Genomic DNA, 21,422 nt, shown 5'->3' on the forward strand with positions numbered 1-21,422 from the left:
TGACTATTTGACACTTTTGTCGTGTTGATTGAACTTACGTATGTAAGTTATCAGTTGAAAAAAAAGGCGAGAGTATGAGGATTGCCTAGGTGCTGCGTCTTTTGAGTTTGAGAAAAACATATACATAATCAACTAATTATTAGGGTTTAGCAAGTACTCAGTTAAAACGAGTATCCGGTACAGATACTTTCAATGAATATCATCAGAGTAAAATGTGTCAATATCTGTTTTGTTATAAACTATAAATATATGAATATAAAAAAATCAATTACTATTCTCTGAAGCTCAATTCTGAGGCTGTTCTGTAAATGGTTTTCTAATAAATATAGCAAGTTCTGATAGAAATTTCAGGCTTAAATAACTTCCAGTTAATACCACCCACTTATAGATTAAGCCCCGCCAATTCTGAGTACAGATACAGAAAATTTGGTGTTCTTGCCCACCCCTGCTAATTATACACTGCAGATAAGTCATATATTCAAATTCCAACCAAAATATAGACACCTCTGTGGTAAACAAGACTATTGCCACCGGTGGAAAGGGTTCCAGACAACGGCCTTAAGGCCCTTTCAGAAAGGAGATGACATCTGCTGCTATTTTGAACTTTGACTGCAGCATGCACAGGCACACCAGCAAGCTACCTGCCCCGTCACAAGTCGTTGACGATAATAGCACAGTGGTGCTGTTGTTGTGAAAAGCAAGTCAAAGCAAGTTTCCTTGAATGGACAATATAATATAGATAGTTGTTTTAACTCACAGTATTAAGTTTAAACAACAAATTATCATTAATTTAAACAAATTGTATAACGTAACATCATGAGTTGAAACAAAGCTTTTCTTAAAGTTGAGTTTACTCACATTTTTAAGGCAGCAATTAAACTTAAGTTTTTAAGTTGAACCACCTAGATAATTTTTACAGTGTATCTTCGGGGCTCACCACAGCCACTGTTGGCATATGCTAATTTGCGTGATTTAGATTTTCAAAAATTAATAGTGGTAGATATTTTGATGGACCATGCCAAGACCCATGCATTCAGACTTTTAAAAAAATATAGTGAAAAGTCAGCTCTCCGTTGGCTCTGTTCTGTCTGGTCCTCTCCAAACAACGCTCTGAAGCCGTCGGTGACATCCGGAAAATTTCACCTTTGATAGGCTTTGGCAACGTAGTGTCATACGAAATTCGGGCGACCCAGCGAATGTTGCAACAAAAGCATATATCCTCAGTGTTTTCTAGTGTCTATTTTGGGGATTTAGTGAAAACCAGTAACTACAGTTGCCACCTGTTAACAACCTGGCCACTACCTGCAAGAAATGTCAGATTTTCACTGCACTAAATTGTTTTCTACGGTAAACATGCTGAATAGATGTTGTGGTGTCCAAACAATAATGCTGCGATGATGTGTTGAGAAGAAATCCGCTTGACACTGTTCTTGATCATAAAAGTTTATTACATCAAGGAATTCAGCATCAATTACAAGCTCTGCAGCAGCTTGGAGAGTGACCCAGCCCGATAACCACTCTGTCTCTCTGTACATCAAATACAGCCTATATAGGACATGTTTAGGTATCTGCTAAATACCATATAAGGGTCAGAGTCTGCAATCTAAAGCTCCAATCCATATAAGGGCACAGTGCTGTAGGATAGTGTAAACATCATTTTTTGATATCTTTAAAACAATGAAATTTGCTGGCATTCAGTTTTTTCTGCCAGTATGTAGCCAGCTGCTTGCAGTTTAAGAACACCATGTAAAGTTGAAATGCTTTAAAGCATGTACATGCAAAAATGCATGGCCCTTGAGAATGTCTGCATCTTAATGTTTTTACTGCTTACTGTATTCCATTATATTCTATATGCCCCAAAGATTTACAGTTTCAAATATTCTTTACAGAGAGTGTTCAGAGGACAACTGCAGAAACGGAGGCAAGCATTGCAGTGGCTGTCGCCTTCTGTTTGAAATATGCCTCAGACAGGGTGTTCGGAGGTGGAAGAAAAAAGTTTAAATTTTTTTAGTTCATAAGTGGGGTCTGACACAGTTTGTTAAATTTTGTTAAAAATGTAGTTTTCATTCATTTTTCAAACATTATACCTGCTAAACACCAGCATGTTAGCATTGACATTTTTTGAGAGTATTTGAAGTATTTTTTTAGGTTTGGATTGGCGTTAGGGCTGTGCTTGATTCTCAACAACTTAACAATTTTGCTGTTGGGCTAGCTACAATTGTGTATATTGAATCACGTTCATCAGTTAGGTTACAGATAGAAGATATGTAAATCTGTGTTTTATTTCTTTCTGTACTTAAAATCTCAGTCATTATTCTCTGTTCCCAAAATGTCTCCCTGGGCACTCAAAGGAATTTGAGAAATTTGCTAAGCTGTTATTAACCTGAAGCCCTCAAACTCACCCTCAATTCTGTCCCAATTAAATATCTTTCCATGTTGCCATTGAAAGGATATTCTATTCCAGTAAAAGGAAATTAAAACCAAACGTTTTACAATAAAGAGTTTATTTTCTTAACTCAATGAATGTCTTTGTCTCTGGTCGTGTCTTAAAATGTGGGTCTGTCCAACTTTTGATCTTGACATCTGTCTAACCTTAGTATAACATCATCCCAATTTCTCAGTATGTAGATTTTTCATTTACAATAAAAACAAAGCTCTGTAAAAGTTTGATGTCATGCCAACAAAATCCAAACTAACTCTTAAATTTCTTTTTTTTTTGTCCAATGTCTGTCCTATGTTTGTGGTTGATGTCAACCCAACGTTGGGTTTTGACACCAACACAATTTTCATTTCTGACTAAAATCAAACGTCTGTCCAATGTGAGTTTGACGTTGGACTGACGTCCGGTGCCTGCTGGGTTGCTGAACTTAAGCTACATTTACTTGAGCTAAAGGAGAGGGGATTTTTTAGTTAGCTATGGAAAAACACTAGTGTTGACAATGTGAACGCCGTTAATATTGCCTATCTCTAGTAGCCTATTTCAAAACAATATCAGTTCCCACATAATGTTGTCAGTAAAAACTAAATGTCATAGTGTCCCTGTTAATACTGTTGTATATCCTTCCATTCATTGACCAGATGGATATTGAAGATATTTTAGGAGAGAAAAAGAAGCAGGAGATTGGCAGGGCAGCTGATTCTAAGGTCAGTCTGGGTGTACAGGTCAGTAGCGGTCTACAAGTCTAAGGTAATGTGGGCTGTTTGGTTTTCAACAGACATTTGTTGGCAGGTCTAGGCACCAAGACAGAGCCTAAACTAAATTATTTCATGATATTTATTATATTTGCTGTATTCTGACCAACTTAACTTTCTGCATTTATCAAATTTAAGGTATGGGGTCAACCAATCCTGCTTTGTGACAACCTTAGATGGAGGTTATCAGGGGGACATGCAGTACATTCTGAGTTAAAGATGCTGCAAGGACAATGACACAACCATTTAAAAAACAACAATGACCTTATTAACTCTGAATGATCTTGACAATTTGGAGAGATAAAGGTATGGATTATCCAGTCCAGTTCACTACTGCTATTTAAAACCCATCTACAAAATAAGAAATATGTGCCACCCAGCCTTGCTCAGATGTTGGCTATGTGGTTACAGTAATTCAATAATAAAATTAATAATTTTATTCAATTAACGTAGGCCTATTTTAAAAATCTAGAGCAAGAAATCAAATCTGCGCATTCTCCAGTAGGCTGCGCTGTGCCCGCGCACGCCTGCGCGCAACCGGCCTCGTCGTGAGCGCGCGGCAGCAGAAGCGAAGAAGAGAGCGGACCGTTCAGTCAGCGGCGCGTCAGTCTGCGAGCGGCTCTGCTGGTGTGGGTGATACAGAGGAGGACGGACTTTTTCACCGGGATATTCTGCAGCATGACCGGGTGAGTCCCGCGGGTAGCGCGGCAGTCCCTGCTGGGATACGTGGGGAAAGTTAGAGGTGTGTGGACAAATGCGGTGTGAATGCGGGGAATGGTTTTCCACAGCCGCTGTTTTTTATCTGAAAGACAGAGTGGGAGTAGGTGGGTGACCTGAGCCATGGAACATCTGGTATAATATGACTGTTGGTGCTGTGCGGCTCCACGCAGCGTTGACTGAACTGCAGTTGAGCGGTTACTGCTGATGGACAGCGGGCTGCAGGGCTCCAGCTTCAGCTGCATGGGACAGCTGAGAGTCCGGCCCCCTCTGTAGCCATCCGCATCTAATCGCTGTGTAGCTGTCAGTGCTTTCTCCTCGCTTTGCAACCTGCATTTGGTACTACATAGAATTTGGTTTTTAGTAGACCTAGCTGTGCATTAGTAACGTTTAGCTTCCATGTTATAGATGTATTATGGAGGCAGGTGCAACTCTGTAATATCGATTATGCAGCAGATAGTCTGCAGCAACTTCACTATCTGCTGCTGACGAAAAAGCCTCATAAAGCAGGCCCTCTCTGCGCCTGTATGCTAATTTCTAAATCTCAACACTGTGGCCTACAGTAGGCCTAGCTACTGCCACAGCTGGAATGCTCTGCAGTGAAATAAAGAAATCAGAATTACATTTACATTTCATCAGCTGGAAGCCTGAAAACACTGAAAGCAGTGCCAACATGTTAGTGTGTGCGTTGCTGCAGACAGGCGGGTGGAAGCAACAACTGAGGCTGGTCTGAAGTGTCCCACGGGCATTCTGTGAAAACAAGTGTTCATGTACTACGTGTGTGTGTGTGTGTGTGTGTGTGTAAAAAGGGAGGCTAGGAGGGTGGAGCTTCATTTTTATTGAGAGCTTTCTGCAGAAGTCACCAGGATGCAGGAGACATGCAGGAGATGATTTGAGATGAGACTGAAGGGGATATTCCGTCTACCCCCTGGCTGTGCATATCTGTTTAAGACATGCACACACATGCACAAGCTCACACACACCTGTGCACTATATGTGTGTGTGTGTGTGTACGCACGCACGCGCGCGCGTGCGTGGCTGCTTCCTCCTCTCACTTTTCTCCAGCAGGCAAGCAGCCAAACAACCACACAGCTGTCTATTCACTTGCTGTACTGGCAGCTCCTCCTCCTCACCTCTTTCCCCAACACCTCCTCATCACCTCTTACACCTCCTTCATCACCTCCTTCTCTTTCACCTGTTTTGCACAGGCTGATTGGAACTCAACCCAGCAGACTGACATGCTATGTGCATTACTACTTAGACAGGTACTAAAGAAATTGCAAAAAAACATTTAGCCTGTGTTTTCCTGTATGTATGCCTTTAAACAAAACCATTGTCTATTTTAACATGCGTAGAAATAGAATTTGATTTCTGGACCAACAACAGCTGGCTACAGTGAAGCAAGCAGCAAAAGTCATGTTTCAGGTGTCCATGCCGTAAATATGAACCGAATGTGATTAAAAAAACTGTCACGCGCGCCTCCTTGTCACTGAAAATATCCAAAAACCTACATCTCTTCAGAGCTTTTGCTATTAACTAATTGAGGCCATTTATATGGTGTAAATACAAGGCTAGCGACATGGCTATCCATCTTGGAATAATGTATGAAACGCCACCAAGTCAGAATAACAAGAGGTTTGTCTGTTCATCTTTCTCTGCCAACATTACTCGCAGCAAGATACAAGAGGTATGTCAAACTTTTGATTTGTTAATGAGCTTTAGAGTGGTTGTTTTTTTATTGTATTTCTTTTTGTATTTTTTCCAACTTGGAGTTATGCTGTTTCCCCCTGCTTCGAACCCAGTTAAGTTAGGCTGAACATGCTAAACCTATTTCTGTGGAGTGCTTGGCTGCACAACATGAGGACCCACTGTTGAATCTGGCAAGACTGAAGAGGCCAGCTTCAGTCAATTTGCCAATACTGGCACTTTGTCTGATAGATTTTACAGTATGTGTGGTTGCATGTATTCTTTCTGCTGCACCACTGCAGATGCGTGAGATTTTGCAGAGGAGCTGGTGTACCGGTGCTGCCTGCAGTGGCTGACCTCCACACTGACCTCCACATGGAGGAGGAGGAGGAGATGGAGCCCTCCCTCCATTCGTTTTGTTCTCCTTCTCCCTGAGCGCCTTGCTCCACAGGCTGCCTGCTTAAAAATGGCATCCTGCAATCCCCTCCTCCTCCACCCTCCCCCTCGCCTTTCCTTCATCTCTGGGGTCCCGAGGGCTTTGTGAGACTCTGTTCGTGCCAAATGCCAGCACTCTGCCCAGCCCCCTCCCTCCTTCCATCTCTCTGTGTGTATGATAGAAAGAGAGAAGGAGCGAGTTGGGGGATTTCTTTTGGCCCCTCTTCATCCAGGCTGGGGGGTTGCTTGTTGTTTACTGGTGCTTCGTCTCTACTGTTTGTTGGCTGGTGCGTGGTGTGTGTACAGAGTGAACAGACCTGCTATTGTTCTCAGTGACTGCTGGAATGCTGTTGAATGGTGGTTGTGTCAGCCCAGATGCCCAGCAGTATTGTCTGTCTTTGTCTTTTTGATCTGTGTAAGGAGACAGCCTGGTCTCACTCTCAACCTGCCTTTCTGCTCACCCCTCTGAACACACTGTCTGCATGTGGAATATCTAATAATCTAGATCTGACAATGTCAAGATGCTGTATCAGTTTACCATCAAAAAATCATGTCAACCTTCATTTTGAATCATTAGCAGTAGGTCTTTGTCTTGAATACCGCTGCCAGCAGGCTCTGTCGGTCACCACTCATTGTCCAGAGTGTGCAAGCAGGTCAGATTTGGAGGGAAATCTACTTTTTACTGCATGGCTGCATGGCACAACACAGCAAGTTGGTACTGTTGTTCCCAGAGGTGTGGAAATAAGACTTGGCACTTGGGCTGTGGTCGAATAGTTTTTTTTGCTTAGGAAGGTTCTTAACTGAGTGAAATGACCCGGAAGTGTTTGAGTTGCAGCCATGACAAGAGCTGGTCAATTTTCTAAAAGCTAAGGAAAGGTGCTAAGAGTGCTTCCTTTCTTATCTCCTTTAGCATAGGTTACATTGGACCATCCTTTACAAAAGGAAAGGAGATAATGCTTTCCCAGAATTCCTTCCAGCAGCAACATATAAAGCGGCGCAGCATTGTAAGTTCACCACAGCAGACCCACATAAATGTAGAAACAACAGAGCACCTTTTTTATACTTGTGACACAATCCAAAACTTCCTCTATGATTAGCTGACCCCAGAAACCATAAATATAGATTTCTTCTTTGTCAAAGCCATCCAGTTAGGAGGAATCTTGAAAAACAAGTATATTGAATTTCTAGTTAACAATATCATCATCATAACAAAATCTATACACATAAATGTGGAATGCACTCAATTTGTTTTCTATTTCACAAATGTACAAAAAAGATTTAATGAACGCACCATCCTTGACGTGAATGTGCAACTGCGCAGCAGGTCAGCAGCACCGGACCTTATGTTGTTCAAGTCAGCTGTTAGCCAAGAAGCTAAAGAAAGAATGGAGTACGAGGGAGAGAGGCATTCTTTTGAAAGCTGTAATAGTGTTGTCAAAAATATCGATATATTTTTTGATATATATCGGATTTAATATTCATTTTCCACAGTTACAATCCTGAAAATGCTCTTCTATTCTCAGCAAGCTGATACACACACTGCTGCAGTGCCCTCGAGTGTAACGTTAAGCTGGTAATGATATGGCCACCGGCTAACGACCACCAACGTCGACTTGCCTCTGGGGGTTTTTAGTCAATTCACTACCTCCATGCTAGTAACGCAGAGTAGCATATTAGCTTGGTAGCCATAGGTGCATGGTTTCAGAAATCAGGAATATATATATATATATATATATATATATATACAAAACAAAAATATATATTACACATACATTTCAGCAATGTAGCCAGGCTGACAGAGAGTCACAGCTCTTGGTGGGAACTGTTGGACTTCTGTAAATATCATCACAGAGTATGGTCTAGACCTGCTCTTTTATGAAAAGCGCTGTGAGATAACTGTTGTTGTGATTTGGCGCTATATAAATAAAATTGAATTGAAAATACATGAGCCACAAGAATTACGTCATTTCAGGAAGTCTTAAATATTATAAGGCAAATAGTCTGTAGGTCCTACCTCTGTCATCTACCCCTAAAAGGGAAGGACAGAACAGCCAGTATCTCAACTTTCCCTGAAGGTAAAACACACCTCAGAGAAAGATATGTAATCATAATCATCACAAGAAAGAGCTAAAATTGAATGTTTTCTGTTGCTTAATTTGCCAGCTCATTTGTCAGTTTAACCAATTATCTGTAAAGTAACACATATTTCAGGTGCAGTTTCAGTAACTCACATGTACACTCAACTTCTTGGCTCTGCAAATAATGGAAATTTGAATACATTTGTTATTACTGTGCATTCAGACCAAAGGCAAATTTAATCCTTGCATCGCTTTTCTTGCAAGAGTATTATCGCTGGACTACTACACACAATGGATAAACACAACCCGCAATTACTACAGCGGTATGAACCCAAAGTAAACAATCTGTGATTTAATTGCAATAAGCAGATCAAAACGATGCCGAAATAAGTATACCATGATTTCTATTAAACAACACAATTCACGCTTTGTCAGGTCTTCCAGCAAGACAGCAGAATAGCAACTTTTAAAATGTTTGTTTTCTGAATGGAGTTTGGATCGATCAGGGCTATACTATTCTAACTTCTGTACTGTAAAGTACAACGATAGCTGGAATCAAGTAACAGACACATTTTCTGAACTTACCAGGTAGTTCAACTTCCTCGATTACTTTTTCCCAAGCATTGTCTATTTCTGTCCTTTTTTTTGAAGTAGGAGTATCGCAGAGCTCTGGGTGCCCTCTAACGCTAACATCAACAGATGAAGTTGGAAAGACATGGTAGCTTGCTGCTGAGATGCGCAAGTAAAGATAAATCAACGTCCATAAAATTAATTAAGTAAAAAGTTAGTTGAATAAAAGCAATTAACTCTGAGCTCCTGTTGTCAGAGCAGAATCCAGTTTGACTTTCTCCTCCACAGCTCCCTGAAGGAGCTGTTTGCCAGTGGAGATTCAATCCCTCCGCTCTGCCTGGTCGTCTCCAAACAACACTCTGAAGCCGCCTGTGACGTCTGAACGCTGATAGGTCATAGTGATACATCGTCATGCTTCAGTTGCTTCAGTTGAAAAAATTCAACTTGCGTGGATCTCTTCAGGTCGCTGCCTGCGAACTCCTGTTGGGCGATGCGCAGGAAAGCGCATCGCCCGACAGGAATTCGCATTTCTCCTCATCTTTGCATTGACTTTGAATGTAATTGCGCTGCGCCCAGCATTCACCTCGCATTTGGTCTGAATGTACAGTAAGTTGTCCTGTAAATTAAAAAGACAACAAAACTGCCCTTTAAAACATGTTTTCTTTACTCAGTGTTCTTGGGTCATTCTGAGACATAGCTGTAGATGAAATAGTTAGCCTTCACTGTCAAAGCAGCCTCACCCCTGCTGCTCCTCTCCACCTGACCACGAGCCAAACCTGGAAATGAAGCTCTGAACCAACCAGGTTTCAATTAATTATTATATTGGCCTTCAAAGGAGCCCCTTTTCTATGACAGCTGTCCAGTCAGCCAGCAGAATAATTCACAGTAAGTTCTTTGTCATGTTAAATCATATTCACTGCTACTCATTTACTGTGTCAGATTTTGCTGACACTCCTGGCCAGGAGTCCCTTTTTTACATCTACATGTACAGAAAGAGAGATGAAACTCTTGCCAGTGTGTGCAGAAAACATCAATTAAACATTTCTTCCCCTCAAGCCACAGTAGCTGCTGACACAAGTCGTTACCCGTGAATAATTGTACTTGTGCTAATATGATTATTTAAGCAGGCGTGTGTTTGGAGACTTTAAAGTAACCAGCTCTTCCACCCACCTGTCGTCTTCCTAACATGGAGGGCAGGTCCCACAGCAGAGCTCCACCACCCTGTGTGTCTATGATGTGAGCAGAAGACACGGCTCCCGTTCTGCTGGTTCGATATGCATGTGCAGGGCAGTTAGGTGACTGTGGCACTGCTGTGTTTAATTGGCCCGAACATCCAGCTCCAAGTCATCAGCGAGCAGAAATGTGAGCAGGAGGCACATGTTTATACAGTGTGAAAAGGAGTTGGGTCACACTATCAAGTGCCCATATGTTTTGATGTTTGTGGTTTTTGACTTAACCCTCATTACTTTTCATATAATTTCCCCTTATTATTTGTCACATTCCTTTAGTTTCAACACAGTTCTGAAATCACATTTGTTCGGTTCTTTCTTTTGTTCCCAAACCTGTTACAGTTGCAACAGCCTAACAGTTCATTTTGGATATCATACACCTAGACAGAGCACAGCATATGTAGTACCCCTACATACTCCTTGAAGCCCAACATTCAGTAGGGCACTGAACCTGTGTGTGGCGGGTTAGTGTTGGCATGTGGGCCAGCTGCTCGCAGAGCTGCAACCCAGATGTGTCCATCAGAAAAGTTGTCCTGCCATTTGGTCAGCACTAACACATTACTTTTTAGTTTATTTATTTATAGTTTATTTATTTATTTCTGTATCTCATCTTATCATTTTTGTATATATGGTTTGCTTTTTGTAGCATAAAGGAATACATATGCCTTGCACCTTTTCCATTTTTGCTGTTCAAAATATTGTTTTCTGTGTGTAGCAGCACACAAAACATGACTGTTTCAGCTACAGTGGTTTGAGAGAGGTTTTTTGCCCCATTTGTCGAGAGGTCTAAGGATCCCTATGTCAGTTAAGTGCCAGATACTCTCCAAAATCGACTGCAGATCAATTATTTAAGCTTCAGTGCTAGGTTTTGAAACTCGGTACTGTTTTGGTAGTAACAGGACAAAAATGACTAATTTTGGGAATGATCCTTAGCCGGTTTGGCAACAAAGAGTTAGTGGCTTGGCACATACTCAGTGGCATGGACTGAGAGGTATAATGTCATTGAATAATAAGGTAAGAAGTGGAGACACGTTCTAAAACCCAACATTGAAAGCACCAGCATTGCTTAGTGCTTTCAATGTTCGAGAGGTTTCAAAGCAGATATTATTTCAGATTCACATACAAGTGACCCCAAATAATCTTTTTCCTTCTCTTTTAAGGTATGGGTATGTCCTTAAAATTTTTTCAACAAGTCCTCCAACCTAAACAACAACAAAGGTCGTTTTAACTAACTTCCAAATACGACTCATATAAGCGTACCCTAAAATAGCGCCCCTAACGATCGCATTTGTCCATGCCTCCCAAAACGGCAATTTCGAACTGCATTTCCCGACTGGACCTACATTTTAGAAATCACGTTACCAACGTCACATGACATAAACATGTGCAGACCACAGAAACACAGAGGAGTTGAACCCCAGCTGCTAGCAGATCTGCACAGCTGTTGGGTTTACCACTCAACATGCATACAATCACTGACTTAGGTTTAGGCACACATCCCTGTGAAGGTTTGGGGTAGGGTAAGGGACTACGCGGGGCTGTCAACCTTTTAGACTAACATAGTTAGCTAACATTGCTATCCCTACTTAAATTTAGCAAAGCTAACTTTGCTATCCCTACTTAAATTTATAAAAAAATATCAGTCTTGTTTCACATGGGAACTGAACGGTCTTTATAATACATCTTTGTCATGAGTTTGCGCTGTAAGTCCACTAGAGGTTGCTGCCACAATAAATGTAAACATGAGTCGTAATTTTGTGTGGCTAAAACCACCATATTAGTCAGGCTAAATTTTTTCCACATCCTACAACGGTATCAATTGGTAATTTTCTTGGGTTTTTTTAACCTTAGTGCTAGCTTTACCTGTTTTATAGCTAGATTCAAAATACTTCCTGTAGAGTCTAAACAGTGCATGATTATAATGTCTTAAATTCTAAAATTCTAAAACCAACGCTTTCAGAAAAAGTGACAAAACGTAGTTATTTCATGCCAAAGGTACCCTTCAGCTTCCGGATGTGTCTCAGACCGGAAGTGCTAGCTAGCTAGCTACGATCGTGTTAAAGGTGTTGACAGCCCCCTGAAGCCCCCTACCCTTACCACAACCATCAGAAATTTTAGTACCTAAACCTAAGTCACTGACTTTATGCATGTTGACCGGCTAACCCTACAGCTTAGCATAAAATACTTACGCTTTGTCACTGTCTGAATGATATGACGCATTGAGATGAGAACGCATTGAGTGTAGCTAGTGTTTGGATAGGAGAGGAGAGTTGTGTGCTGTAGCTCAGTGTTTTTCCACCGGTGTTTTTGAGGGCGTGTTGGACTAGCCGCTTGGCGAGCGTTATATGATGCGTATTTTGCTTTTATTTTGCTTTTGTCTCCCAGAATTTGACAATAACAATGGAATCAACTGTAAAACACAGAATATTGTGGAATCTGCCAAAATGTGGCATTTTTAAAAACTGCATTAGAAGTGTTTTTTCCCTACAGCACTTAAAACAAACAAACAGAAAAACTATGCTATTATGTTTTGGTGTCGCTGCCTCTGCCCTCGTGTGTCGGTATTTCAGTGATGGTGGGGCTCAGCAGCTATATCGCTCTCCACACATACACACACACACACACACACACACACACACACACACACACACACACCATTATCAAAGAGTCAGCGCACCAGCAAGAGTTCATAACTTCAACAAACTCTCAGAAGTGCAACCACATTTACAGATTCAAGACTCAAGCTCACTGTAGATTTAGTGGCTGTGTGGGTGAAGTCAGATATTCCTTTAGAAAAATAAAAAAGCTATGTCCGGTCAAGCTTTGTAAACAAGGAGGAGCATTGCCCTCGTGAGACGAGCCTCCATCAGACCCACTTATTACCATGTGTTCAGCAGCATACAGAGGCTGTCAAGTAATAAGCTGTTTGATAGGAAAATTCACAATAGGCTGACATGTTCTGCAACAATGCATTTATTGTGAATTATCCCCTAATAAATAGTATTATAGTATTTTAATGTCATCCTGTTGCAATACATTCATTGTTATTTTTCCCCATAAATAATTGCACATTTGAATTTTTCTATATGTATATAATGATACAACAAAATCAGTGATCCTGATTACATTTTAAATATTTTCTTTTTGAACTGTTGAAATTTTATTCTTCCACTGATTTTTATGGTGGCACGCAAACTATTATTATTTATTATTATTATTAATATAATTATGATTCTTTAAAGTTTGTCCTATGTCTTTGTGGTTTCCAAAACATTCACACTTCACACTATATATTACACACCTTTTCAGTAGCTGCGTGGTCTGTTTTGGACTGTATTTAGATCCAAAATATTTACTTAAAGCTTTGCCACAAGTGGGATAGAGCTAGCATGCCATACCTTGTAGTCAGTGGGAATTTAGTCCTGGCCCAGCCTGTTTCAGAACAGTAAGCCTGTTCACAGCCAGACATCAGACAAATGAGAGAGCACCATAGGTCTCACTTGTACCTGTAATAAAACCAGTATAGATAGGAATGGAAAAATCTAGAAGAAACAGTGGAGCAAGTCTCTCTGTGATAATTTACTGGCTAGCAGAGACTCTATCCACCCACTCATTGAGATGCACCGAAACTGCCTGAGCAGAAATACAGAGACAGGTCTTGTTATTTATGCCATTTCAGAGCTGAGTTGTGGAGCAGAGACAGCTAACTGCTGCTGCTGACTTTAACAAACAGACTTTGTGGCATTGTGGGTTGGCTTGGTGATACAGTGCGGGCCAAACTGCTCTTGACTTTGCCTCTTTTTCTTCTGAGTAGAGCTGCTTGACAGAATCAACCTCTCAATCAATTTCTGGTTTGTTGCTGAAGGTGTTCACCAATTGGCTGGCCCCTGCATTGACCGGATCCCTTCCTGCCTTTGATTGTTCAGAGCGAGAGACCTTGTCAGCAGGAAATGGGAAAATTTGCTGTTGAAAGTGTTGCACATTGGTGTTTTGGGGATCGATAGCGGATTAGGGGAGTGTTTGATGAGCTTCAGTGTGGAACGTTATTAAGCTATAAACTGAGATATAAACCCTTATAAAGATATAAATCTTTCACTTCTTCTTCACAAAATCAGAAGAAAACAATCACATTGATAGCCATATCTATCCACAGAAAATGAGGAGACAATTGGTATGTCTCCAAAACTAAGGAGTAGAAATTTCCAAGTCAGCTCTTTTTACTTTGAGTGTTAAAGTAACTGGAGGTGTCTGTGTGTGTGTGTGAGAGAGAGAGAGAGAGAGAGAGATAAACAGAGACAATTTAAGAGGAGACACGCTAGGGCTGGGCGATATGGACCAAAAGTCATATCCCGATATATTTAGGCTGAATATCGATATAGGATATATATCCCGATAATGTTCAGTCAAAGCCAAATATAATATATGACATGTCACAAGTAGTTTTATTGAAACCGGCTATTTCAGTGAACAGTTGCAAAATCAAATGAATAAATAATAAACAGGTTTCTTCACCTGATTCATAATTAAATGCTCAACTGTTCAAATAAAAATAAAATGTAAACATAAATACTGTATAACAACAGGAGTACCTTTTGCAGTGCAGTGCAGTGGTGGTGGCTGTGCGCTGCTTGAAGAAGCTTGCCAGTGTCTTAGCTTTTGGCACTACTGCTGCTTCTCCATCTGCAGGCTCAGGCACAGTGGGCAGGTAAGGCGTTTGATCAGCCAGTAGCGTCTCCACCTCCAAGACAGCTCTGTGCTTCAATTCATTGACTTTTTCACTTGATCGATTTACAAAGCTCACTATCACCTTCTTCACATGCCAGGAGACTTTTGTTAAAAAAGTGCAGCAAAGGTTTCACATATGATAGATAGAGTGATGTACTCCTCACCTGACAAAGCATTGGTAAAGTCCTGGTGAGGTGTCAGGACCTTTTGGACTGCTTCTACGACCTCTAAGTCCTGCCAGGTAGGGACAAGGTGCCTGGTCTTTTTGTCATTAGACAGGACTTTGGCCAGTGTTCCTTCCTGCTCCAGGACTGTCTCTATCATCTGCTGCCTCGATCCCCAGCGTGTGGCAGACTTGGTTATGAGTTGGTGACTTGGCAGACCCAGCTGAATCTGGACTTAAGCAAGATGTCTCCTTTTCTTCCAGCTGTACGAAAAACAGCTTACAATTCTCTTGCACAGAGAAATTGCCCGGGTGACGTGCTTGTCATTCATGCCATGTCCTGTCAGAATCATAAAAAAATATTAAACAAATTTGACTCTGGTTTCACTTTAATACACTCATACAACTAAGTGCTTTTCAAAATCAAGCTTTAGAAATATTCTACATTAATATTATTTTCTCGTTTCATAGTTTATTTTTTTAATTAACACCTGGCCTAATCATAAATATCAAATATTATATTCATTTATTTTCTGAATTTTAATCCTGTAAGTGATTTGTATGTATTATTATTTTTGTATAATTTATAAATGATGGCTATAATGTAGTATATGTATATTTACTCATGTTTCGTTGTTGTTGTTGTTCTTAGTATTTAAGCTGTTTTTTAATGATACTTCTTATTTCTACTCCACTAAAGACTCCACAATGTTTAGGCCTACGTATCAACATTAGTTTCTAGTTACTTTGCAGTCTGCTCTTTCAATCCAGAGAAACAAATATAGTTTAAATAGCTAAATATGTTACCTTGATGATATCAACAGGCTAACCAGCATTTTAAAGTCATAATTACCTCACCTTTACCAGCTGTAACATTAAAGTGGTAAACACATCAATGCATCACTAATTCTTATCCAATAACCTAATAAATATGGTTCTGAAATCAACCATTCTGTATTGTAAGTGATTTTACTTTTAGCACTTTAAGTTTTGTGTTTTATATTAATCTATTTAACCCCTTTTTAACAATAGATTTTTTAACGGAGACAGCAGCAGCATAAAACACAAAGTTGCAGACAGACACACAACGGAAAATAAGGAAAAACTAACATTTTAATATGTTTTTGTTTAAAGTAAAATAACTGAATACTCCTTACAACACTGCACTCACCAATAACCAAGTGTAGTCTGTGACCGAAGCACTGCATCCTCAGCCACTCGTTCAGCTCAACCGCGATGTTTGACAATGTTGCTCCTGTTGTCGGTTGTTATAGCAACCAGATGATTTTCTTGGAGTTTCCAGCTTGCAATTGCGTCCTGCAGGGCCTCAGCTACATGCTCAACGGTGTGATCCTGGGGGAAATAACTTGTTTGGAGACACGCTGTTTTCATCTCCCAGTCTTGAATGAAGAGAACTGTCACGCTCATGTAAAGCTCATACGTCCTGCTCGACCACATCTCGCTGGTCAATGCAAAATGGGTTACGTTAGCGAGCCAGTCAGCAAGGCTCTGACTTCAGTGTACATTTGTGGCAGTGCTTCTTGTGCAAAGTAGTTGCAACTGGGAAGCTCATATCTCAGGTCCATAGTTTTCAGTAGCTTTTTGAATCCGACTTGTTCCACAGTTGCAACAGGGGCCATATCTTTAGCAATGTGATAGGACACCACTTTAGTTATAGTACACCACTTGTCACTTTTCTTTTCATTGGGCACACTGCGGGTAAATGAAGTTTGCAGTGAGCTTTGTTTTGGGGCTGGAGCTTTTTTGGGTTGTCGATGGCTTGCGGCTGGGGCTTCTGCAGCGCGCAGTTTCAAAGACTCTTCGTATTGCAGTTTGTGCCACTGTTTTAGGTGGTGAAAAAGATTTGTAGTGCTTCCACCCCTGGCTGTAAGTTGTTTATGGCACTCCCTACATATAACGTGATTTTGTTGCTCATCTGATACATTGAATCCGAACCATCTCCAAATTACTGAGCCACTGCTTTTTCTTTTAGTAACCAATTCCTCCTCCGCACGCATGTTGCTTCCTCCATGTTTGTTAAAGAGTGGCTGAGTATCTGTTCCTGCCCCTCCCCCCTCTGTGCATGAAAGAGGAGGGGCGGGGGCACGGGGAGCAGTGCAGAGAGCGCCGGGTCAGCTGCTTGCTTGGAGCAAGGATCACAGCGCAGCATCGATATATGTGATATGGTCTAATTCCATATCACATTTATTTAAGACACGCCACTCAATCACATCCTCGAAACAACTCTATGGGGAAAAACCCGTAACGGCAAAGATGGCGGTTGTCCCTCCCCTCCCGCTAGAAAGCCAATCGTCTCTTTTAACAGCCAAAGTGGGAAACATATTTCAGCCAATCGTGTGGTTCCACTGACATAAGGGTCTGTGTTACTTCTACTGCGTATGCGCGGAAGTGGTGATGCATGCGTAGTAGAAGAATAATCGGTTGGGAAAAACGCTTTTCAAACCTTATTTAGGGGCAAAGTTGTCGAACTCTTTCAGCGATTTTTATCAGATTTTAATGCTGATTCTATTCATGTAGTTTTTATGTCCCGAGCAGAGAAAGTGCAGTTCTGGCTCTCTCCCCATTCATTCAGACAGGGGCCTGGTCTTGTTAGTCCGAAATGGCTGCATGGAGGCATTGCCAAGATGGCGGCCGAGTGGCAGGACTTGCCTAAAAGGACTTTGGTAATAACTAGTAAAACAGACGTAAAACAGAACAAGGGGAGTGTGTTGCTGTCAGCAGGAGGCGGCCAGAAAGAGCACTTGTTGGCAAATTGGCATCCTGGCTCTGGCTAAATCTACATCTGTCCATTGATTCATCCACTGCTGGATCATTCACAACATGGAGCAGGAACTAGTAGAAATGAGTCTCTTAGTGAATTATGATGACTATAAATTAATGGTATGTTTAATTTCAATTAATTTAATAGTAAACTGTTAATATAAAATTATTATAATATAAATATATAATGATATTATTATAATGTTAATGATATAATGTTACTATATTGATTATAATTTCATATAATAGTATACTACATAGCTTACCACTAGTATAATAATAATATTATTATAATTTAATTATTGTGGGTTGTTTTCATTTCATTAAATCCTTGTGCAGAAAAATGCTCAACATTGGTCTCTAAGTTTTATATTCTGCCCCATCCAGGTTGTGGTTGGTCGGTTGACAAAGAGTCCCTTAAATAACCCTTTAGCTCTTTAAATTTTTTAAAATTATTATGCATAATCCCAAAATCTCAAATAGCCCATGAAATAGAAATAGTAATCGAATATTACTAACTTCAAACACTTTTAGAGCGCAAGAGGATGACAGCAGCACAGTGTGTGTAAAGGCTAACTGGCTGTAGTGACAGAGTCCTGTCAGCTCCCTATTTGTGCTTTGTGACCAAATACTCTCAATAAGATTCCTGGGAGCTAAACTCAGGGTCTGAACTCCACTGCATCTTAAGAACCACCAAGATTAGTCAAATAAGATTAATCACAGATTAATTCTTAATTTTGCACAAGTTGAAATAAACCTCAAAATCATGGTGGTGTTCTGTGTAATTTCTTGTGGTGCTAAAGCAGTTTAAATGGATGTTGGTGATGCTCATAGGTGGAAATGTTAGGCTTAAGGTTCATTAACTTTTTGTTGAATCTGAATCCAGTATCGAATCTGCTTATGAAATGTAGTGTCAGCCAATGCGTTAACCCCTTTCACTTTATCAGCAACCTTTATTCAGTGACAGATTGTAACCTACACTGTACACTTGTATTTGTCTTATTCCAATAAATTAACATTATACCTTTAATTTAATGTTTTAATATTATGTTAATAGAGTCATTTCTATCAGTTCCTCCTCTGGGTTGTGGATAGAGCCTCTGCAGTGGACAGATGTAGATGTAGCCAACATGTTGTGCCAACATGTGCTCCTATTGGCCACCTCCACCAGCAATATGTGTGTGTGTGTGTGTATGTGTATATGTGTGTGTGTGTATATATATTAAATTTGCCCCATATACACTCTAAAAACTAATTCAAGGGACCTTTAGTCATTACTTAAATATATATATTGTTGTGAAATTAAAAATCAAGTTCTGAGATACTGATCGACTTTTTACTTGTATTTGTTATTTTATTGAGCTTGGATGACACAAAAATTATGCCTATTGATTCAATATACTATCATGACTTGTCAGAGTTTAACATTTTCAGTTAATCAAAAAATAATTTAATTTTAAGTTCTGTTAACGTAAAATACAATTTGTTGACGTTTAAACGGCCCACAGTTTCCCTCTCTTGCATGTGCGGCCATGTTCAAGGCAGACGAGTGACCACAGGGCCACAGCTGAAACTCATTGAAGCGTAATGTGTTGAATGGTAAGTCATTTTATGCTTAATTACACATATTTGCATTCGATCAGGATTCTGTTGGTGATAGCCTACTGTAACCAAATACCGAAATCTGGAAGTCCTTACTCTGAAATTTGAGCAGTGTTGATCGTACAGTCTGTGTGCCGAGGTAAAGTTAGCTAGTAGCCTGTCACTGATTGATTAGGCTTAAATGCGAGAGTAATAGGTGGCCAGGCAGCCAGGGAATACGTTTTGGCAAGCTAACTTAATATGGGATTACCCATTAACCACTGCTAGCATGTAGGCTACCTACGTTTATAAACTACAAGTAGCTACATTAGCCAGTTAGCTGGCTAACGTTAGCTAGACCTGAATAGACTAGGATTCAGATGAGAAAAAATACTAAAGATAACTCGCTAACACACAACTTAACTCTTGCAGAGATCAACTTAATTATTATGTGCATGTTACTTAGAAATGTGTTTTATTGTGGCCTAAAAGGTAATTCACCATACTTAAAACTTTGCTTTGAATTAATGTAATTCAGCCAGCAGTCTTATCTTAAAAATTCTAGTCGAAAACGTTAACATTTTTTTTTTTGACCCAATGTTTTATTTTTTAGAGTGTGTATATATAGTGATGTTCCTTTTAGTCGGACACTGGCTTGTAGAGAGCACATTAACCAGAAAATTGATTCATTTTGGCCTATATTCAAGTTACCTAAAATGTTAATTATCTACAGCTCATAAATGTGCTGCTGATGAAGTTTGTCTTGTCATTCTGTGAAAAGTGACAGCAAGTGCCAGCTAAAAATAAGAAGCCTGCCACTTGAATGTTTTGTACATTTGTCTTTTCTATCCAAGGACAGTTTAATCAGGGACAACTGGACTTAGTTGAAGATGAGGACAGATAAAAACTGATTAGAGATTGATCAGAGATTTGTTCATCACTGTGTTTAACATATTTTATCAACCTGGAACCCAATGTAAGATGTCAACTGCAATGGGAATCCAGCACAAGAGAAGGGAGAGTATAAATGACAGGATGGGTAGAGGTCTTGGCCTATTTCCAAAGCAAAGCAGATCAATGCAGTGCTTTGTGTTGTTCTTCTAATATCAATCTAAGGGCCAAAGCTTGTTTTCAGTCAGAAAAAATGCTTTACACAAACAAGACCAGTCATCAACACAGTGTTTTTTATTGCTCACAGTTGTGTAGAATTCAACATGAGTCACTTAAATGTGGACGTGTGTAACCGGGGCAAATACTTCTTCACTTTGTCTCTGCACATAGCAGATGATGACAAGACAGATGGCACACACACACACACACACACACACACACACACACACACACACACACACACACACACACACACACACACATGCAGGCTCACATCCATCATGGCACTTACACAGTAATGTAAGTAAAAAAGCTTTTGCTTGACGTCCGATGGCCATGATTATCCAGTGGCCCGTCAGTGTTCTGTCATCTTCTACTGCCATTTCTCTGTCCAAATTTAACCTCTTTTAATCTTTCTGCTGTTGCTCTCCTGCTGTCTCAGTGTTTTTGTACCCACTGATCTTGTCTTGCTGGTCATATAATTAGAATATCATCAAAAAGTTGATTTATTTCAGTAATTCCATTCATTCAATGTACATTCATTCCACATAGACTGATATATTTCAAGTGTTCATTCCTTTTAATTTTGATAATTATAACTGACAACTAATGAAAACCCCAAAATCAGTATCTCAGAAAATTAGAATATTGTGAAAAGGTTCAATATTGAAGACACATGGTGCCACACTCTAATCAGCTAATTAACTCAAAACACCTGCAAAGGCCTTTAAATGGTCTCTCAGTCTAGTTCTGTAGGCTACACAATCATGGGGAAGACTGCTGACTTTGGACAGGTCATTGCTAAAGAGGCTGGCTGTTCACAGAGCTCTGTGTCCAAGCACATTAATAGAGAGGCGAAGGGAAGGAAAAGATGTGGTAGAAAAAAGTGTACAAGCAATAGGGATAACCGCACCCTGGAGAGGATTGTGAAACAAAACCCATTCAAAAAAGTGGGGGAGATTCACAAAGAGTGGACTGCAGCTGGAGTCAGTGCTTCAAGAACCACCACGCACAGACGTATGCAGGACATGGGTTTCAGCTGTCGCATTCCTTGTGTCAAGCCACTCTTGAAAAAGACACAGCGTCAGAAGCGTCTCGCCTGGGCTAAAGACAAAAAGGACTGGACTGCTGCTGAGTGGTCCAAAGTTATGTTCT

At 40.3% G+C, this 21,422-nt stretch overlaps 1 protein-coding gene across 1 annotated transcript in view; it reads left to right on the plus strand.

Moving 5' to 3' along the window:
- Positions 1-3,779: 3,779 nt before the first annotated feature.
- fat3a (FAT atypical cadherin 3a) overlaps positions 3,780-21,422 on the plus strand; it is a 345,169-nt gene continuing 327,526 nt past the window's right edge. The window contains exon 1 of the mRNA XM_046074254.1: positions 3,780-3,878. The gene's annotated coding sequence lies outside the window, so the exon portion shown is untranslated. The remainder of the gene's footprint in view (positions 3,879-21,422) is intronic.

The sequence above is a fragment of the Micropterus dolomieu genome, linkage group LG17, assembly GCF_021292245.1.
Source record: "Micropterus dolomieu isolate WLL.071019.BEF.003 ecotype Adirondacks linkage group LG17, ASM2129224v1, whole genome shotgun sequence".
In the NCBI taxonomy this organism is placed as follows: domain Eukaryota; kingdom Metazoa; phylum Chordata; class Actinopteri; order Centrarchiformes; family Centrarchidae; genus Micropterus; species Micropterus dolomieu.